This window comes from Triticum aestivum, chromosome 6D (genome assembly GCF_018294505.1).
Source record: "Triticum aestivum cultivar Chinese Spring chromosome 6D, IWGSC CS RefSeq v2.1, whole genome shotgun sequence".
NCBI lineage: Eukaryota > Viridiplantae > Streptophyta > Magnoliopsida > Poales > Poaceae > Triticum > Triticum aestivum.
In genome coordinates this window covers 458,439,832-458,446,336 of record NC_057811.1, presented here as the reverse complement: position 1 = coordinate 458,446,336, position 6,505 = coordinate 458,439,832, and the positions used below count along the sequence as shown (strand labels likewise).

Sequence of the window (6,505 nt, the reverse complement as noted above, 5' to 3'; positions counted from 1 at the left end):
CTATGTAAGACAGTTGTTAGCAGTGCATGTGAGACCATCATCAACAGGTTGGTTAGCTAAGACGGGTTCTAACTCTGAGTTAGTAACTGCTTTCCAAAAACGGACGTAAATCCTTTGGATCTCTGCTATAGATTGCGGATCTATACAAATAATTTGACCTGTCTCTAGTTGGTTAGCTAAGACGAGTGCTTAAGTTTTGCATGGCTGGAGATATAACTCAAGTTAGCAAAACCACGACGCAAGCATGCAGTTGGCATGGTTAAAGTGAGGTTAGCTGAGTCCTAATTTTAAATCCATAACCCCTGTGCTGTTAAGACGGCGCACCAGTTTGAGCACGGACCAGCTGAAGATAATTGGATCCGAAACCGATATTCAAATCGCGCCCCACCTGCTGTGTTGCGCACATGCGATGTGTACGCAGCCCGCGGAATTGCTAGCACCGGTAATTTTTTTTTGTTCAAACGTTGAATCGGTGGCATAATCATGGTGAGGATGCAATGGATTACCTGTACAGGAGATCCACGGCGAGTGAGATGAACGAGATCGATAATTTTTCAGTGACGAGCGAACTCTGCGGAGGGATCAGGATTGGCTTTCCTTTGGAGAGCTCGCCTGTCGCCACGGATGCTAGATGGAGAGAGATCTGGAACTCATCTGCGGACGACCCTGCAAGTTAGTCAAATACTTGGAGGAACTATTTGAGAGCCCACATGTCAGTATGAGTTTGAAGTCCACCTACCACATTTTCTCACCTCAGATGGTGGTACTCCTCGTAGGACTCAAATAAGGCCGACCCCACAAGTTAGTGAGAGACTTAGAGGAATTAGTAACTGAGAGCCCACTTGTCAGTGTCGTCGACGGTCAAGTGAAGTCGACCTACCACATCTTGTCACGCCCAAGAAACATGCCCATCTCTCATGCATCGCAAAACTCACCCCACCTATCAGGTTATTCTTCTCCTGCACGCAAAAAAACGAAGTAGCCTCTCTCTTTCTTTCTCTCTCTCTCCCTCTCTCTTTCTCTTTTCTCTCTCTCCGAGATTCAAAATCATTGAAGGGGATCGCTGAAAAACTGCAGGGAAGCAGATCCCCCCACAATTTAGAAAGGTGTTACTTCCGAACAATCAGCGCATAAGATTCGGCAATCAAAGGTTAGTAAAAAAATTATCAACGCACCTTTTGCGTGGCGATTCTTGATACACGAGATTCAATTCGTTGATGAATTTGTTGTGGTCGGGATTCATAGAATAAAACTGTTTAGTTTTACACTGTAGCTTTGATTTGAGTTTGTTTTTTGTTTTGTATCCTCTCGTCCTTGTAATACGAGGTTGTTACTTTTGTTAGGTTTCATGGTTATCTTTGTGTTAAGTGTTGCACAAGCAAATTAGCATCAAAGGATCTCACTTTGGTTGAGGTTGTAGTTTAATTAAAAATCAATATATGTATATATTTATATATGTTAATTATATAGAACTAAAAATATATCTCTGTTGATATCGACTTCGAAAAGTTTCAACACTGATACTGCAGGTTTATAACCTTTATATTTATTACGTCTCTTTTTCGGGGCAGATGTTCAGGAGTGCGTCATCTGGTCAGGACAACAGGGACGGTCGGTCTTTGAATGACATCGGCAAGGATTATGGGAGGCAGGTAATAGTAAGGCAGTTGAACATTAGTGTTTGGTCTTTTATTTCTGGGACGTTTGCTGTCAAGGTGTCACCACTGAGAACACCAAATAGTAGATCATTAACAACAACAAAAATGATTTATATATCCTGGATGAATGCTGTAATATCTGTTTATCCTGTGCATCTACTCTGAAGTTGAGTATCGAGAGGTGGAAGAAAAAAATTACTACAAAACGAGAAGAAGATCAAGGATGCAGATGCTGTCAAACACGCACATGCCATGCGGGCTGGAATAATTGGAGTCAAGAGTGAGATACAAGTTCTTGGCAAACGCCCCAACCAGGAGCATGGTGTGCAATAGACACCTGCCAAGAGGAGCATTCTAAGCAGCAGAGACTCCACTAAGCAGATTGTGCAGGTAACGACGAAAACTCCAAATGCTGGTTTTAACGTACGTGGAAGTTTTAGTCGCATGTGCCTCTAATTATTTTTTGGTTTGAAGACACAGATGCCCACAAAGGTGCAGAGCGGGCGTTGTGACGGCCCAGCGTTTGTAGGCGGTCATAATGAAGAGGTGCAGGGTAACATAATTTCCTTTGATGCAAGCAGAAGGATCATTGGCAACAAAAGCATTGGTGTTCAAGGATTCGGTACGGTTTGCACAAGCAAGAAGAGCCCAACGACAAAATGAAACATAGGAGCAATAAGCTCTACCATACAGCAGCATCAGAAAGCAATACAGGTGACAGCATATACGAACGTGCAACAACATTTAAAGCAAATGTATATTTTTTTGTGAGCAGTTTTTTCATTGTTTTCGTCTGGTATATTTAAATTGCAGTATCTTCCACACACAGGTGTACGAGGAAGGAAGCAAGTATCGCGGTAGTCCACGAATCGATGAAAACATAAGGCAAGGTCCTATGAAAGTATCACCCGTGGCGTTCAACATGAGGGGTCCTTCCAAAGGATCTCCGATGGCATTCAAAATCGTCAGCGAAGTCACCAATGCACGGAGGTTGTCGCCAAGATTTGCTGGACAAGAGAGGCATGGGAAAACAAAGGTGACGTCGGAACTATGCTTTTTTCAATTCAACACACAAACCGTTTTATGGGAGAACAGGGTAAAGTGGAAAACAGGAGGACGGCTGTCCGTCTTGTACGGCTATATGTGCAGCTGTTCTTTTATATAGGATGTTTTTGTGCCTCTCCGGTTGTATGGTGTAAACAGAAGCACATCTGTGCCTCTTTGTGCATATGTGTGTGTAGCATGGTCACCTAATTCTGTCTCTTGCCATGTGTTCAGGATTTGGTGGAGGGAATAACAGATGAGGGAAAGAAATATCATAGTTCTCCATCCATTTCGAAGGAAACGCAACGTTCACAGCAGCAAGTAGCGTACAGCGCCAGCACAGATTGCATGGTAGAAGCAGCACAGTCCCTTGGTTGCACGAGTGCTGGAGAAACAGGGAGCAACATTGCACAATACAACATTGGAGAGGCAGACTCATTTATGGATTTGGCCGTGCCATGCAGAAACGACGCTGCTGCGTGTGACAAACAACAGAGCAGCAACAGCTCTGCTATAAGTGGACCTGTGGCTGGCGATGAGACTGATGTCGTCAGAAGTGAATGCGATCAGACGAACGAAGACACGGTAGACAGAATCATCATGGGGCCGCCAACCATTGTAGAGAAAGAAATGGACGACATGTTTAAAGAAGGCATATACCCAACGATTCAGGAGGTCACCGAAGCGCTCGAACCAGAGGGTGGTATGGTATTCGGATCATTGGATGAGTGCTTTTTGTTTTTCTGCAGATATGCTAGAAAGGTTGGCTTTGCTGCCAAGCGATCAACGAGCAGAAGATCGACATATGATCAGCAGCTTGACAAGCAGGTGTTTCAGTGCACCAAGGAAGGGCATAATAAAACAACTGAGAGACATGTTAAGGAGAGAAGGAGCAACTGCTTGATCCGGACAAGCTGCCCAGTCCAAATAACAGCCAAGAGGGATACAGATAAGAGGAAATGGTACCTGAAGAACGTTCGTCTAGAGCACAACCACCAGCTTCACCCATCTGATTGGATGCTGAAGTTCATGAGATGCTATAAGAAGATGACACCTCAGGAGAAATTCTTTATACAAGTGCTGCAGAAGGCGAGGTTAGAACCAAGGAAGGTTATGCAGATTTTTACTGCCATGGGGAAACCGAGGCGAAAAATTATGTTCGACATGATTGACATAAGCAACATTGCATGCCTGGACAAGGCTGGAAAGCGCGGCACTGATATTGCAGACACCATGAAAATGTTTGCTGATATGCAGAGGCGGAGGCCGGGATTCCACCATGTGGAAGAGACAGAGAACAATGTAGTGCGCAGCTTGTTCTGGACAGATTCCTTGTGTAAGATGAATTATGATCTATATGGAGATTTCGTGTCTTTTGACACCACATTCTCTACGAATATATATGGCTTGCCATTTGCACCAATTATAGGTGTCGACAACCATGGGTCGACCGTCCTGTTTGGAGTAGGCCTTTTGAAGGATGAGAAAATAGGGTCATTCAAGTGGCTCCTAAGCACGATTGTCGAGGCAATGGGAGGTAAAGAGCCGAAATACATAATAACAGACTAGGACCAGGCGATGAAGACTGCAATAAAGGAAGCTCTTCCGAGGACGAGGCACAGGTTCTGCTGGTGGCATATTAGGAAGAACCTGAAGGAAAATAACGCAGTAGTGTTTGCGCAGCACCCAGGGATGTCTGATGATATATTTCGAATCGTCAAAAACTCACTAGATCAAGACGAGTTTGAGCGTGCCTGGAAAGCAGCAATTTCTCTGCACAAGGCGGAAGGCAACAAACACCTGAACACGCTATGGGAACTCCGAATTTTTTGGGTGCCGGCCTACTTCAAGGACTGTTTCTATCCTTTCTCGTCAACAACCACTCGCAGTGAGAGCACGAATTCGATGTGGAAGAATTACGTCGACCACAAGGACACTATAAAAAGGTTTGTTAATGCGTATCACACGATTCAGCAAAATTGCCTCGCCACGCTTGACAAGAAAAGACACTGAACAAAAGAGAAGGCGCCATCACTAGAGACGGGTTTTCCGATTGAAAGACAAGCAAGTCAAGTATACACGAATGAAATTTTTAGGAAATTCCAGCTGGAGCTACGGAACCGGACTTACTTCAAGTGCTCTGACCTGGCAAAGTGGAGGCAGTATTTAAAAACAAAACTATTGAGCCTGGAGAAAAAGTGTGGAAACCATATCCGGGCGAGGAATTTGACAGGTCGGAGTTCAGGGTAGATGTGGATGAGCAAAAAGAAATATACAGTTGCAGCTGCAAGAAAATGTGTAGGGATGGCATTTAGTGCTGCCATGTGCTTAAGGTGATGGACCAAACAGGCATGATCGATCAACTTCCAAAATCCTTTGTCATCCCCAGATGGACCAGGAATCTATCAGAGAGTCTGAAAGTTCTGTCTACAAGTCAAGGTGATAGCATGACCATACAAGACGATGAAACTATGAGATTCGGCCTCCCTTACGCTGAGTTGTCGGACATCTGTTCAAATGCTTGCAGAAAAGAGAAGGCATACCGTGTAATGCGTGAGTGTACGGTAGATATGAAAATAAAAGTCATGGCGGCACTTGCCGAGGAACCAGACGCAGGCATTCTTGCCGAAACTCTCAAGAACCCTCCCATGAGTGGCTCAAAGGGTACGAAAAAAGGAGATCGAATCAAAGCTGGTTCTGAGAAGAAAGGAAAAGGCAACAAAGCCGCATCCAAGTGCGGCCGTTGTGGAGTAAAGGGTCACAGGAAAACAAACTACCCGGATAACCCAGAAGTCCAGGAGAGGATGAGGATTGAAGAGGAAAAGAGGAAATCGCAGCAGGAGAAGAGCGCAAGGTCAATGAAATGGACGACAACACCTACAACACCATCGGGGACATCAAACGGCTCAGGACAATGCACTCCAAGCCCAGGAGGTAGACGTCAGACGCCAGCAACTCCAACGACCCCACTGACAGCAGGGAGCATTTACCAAAGTATTGCATCTACGCCAGAATCAAACATCACACAAGCCAGGCACACAGAATGCGTACAGGGAAGCCCGGCACAAGGCACGGAATCTGCGCAGTCCATTTTTAGAAAGGAAAGGTCTGAGTGGAGACTTTTTGGTACCGGAGAACAGTACGAATAGAAAAATTAAAAGGTAATAATGCAACTTAAACAGGACGTAAGCAAAAAACAGTGATGACCGCAATCTTTCGCTTTGTTTTTATGTATGAATATTAATTTTACAGGTAAATAGGTTGAATAGCTACGCAGAAGGGTGGGGTTGCACAAGGGTCGAGAAGGAAGAATGGATCGCTGAACATTCAAAAACAAGGCCGCACGTGGAGCGATGAAATAGCAAGCAATTGGTGGGGAGGGCGGGCGGTTGTCGATTGTTTATTTTCTTGTGCTGTGGTTATAAGAACGGCTTGTAAGTTAATTTGCTGCAGTTATAGAAACAAAACAAATTTAAATAAGAACGCCTTTTGCTTCTTTATGTATTTTTTACTCGGCGGACAAAAATATCAGAGGCACAGGTTTCCTTGTTATTTTCTGCAGCCGCGTCGGTTTCTGAACGTGGATGTTGTAAGCATACAAGCATGCTTTTCTTCTGCGTGACAGAGAGATAAAAATAACCTAAGGGCACAGGGAGCCACGGTCATGCCACCGGTGAGTGTTCAACCGTGACTCTCACGGTTGCATGGTCACGCCTGCCGTTATGGAACGAAAACGTTTTTAAGCACATAATCTGGGTCGTGCTTCTGGGGCTGCATAACCGTGGCTTTCGTGGTAATTGTGC

General features: G+C 44.8%; 1 pseudogene; it reads left to right on the top strand.

The window, feature by feature from the left end:
• The first annotated feature begins 497 nt into the window (after nt 1-497).
• Nucleotides 498-5,962, top strand: LOC123142699 (uncharacterized; annotated as a pseudogene).
• The last annotated feature ends 543 nt before the right edge of the window (nt 5,963-6,505 follow it).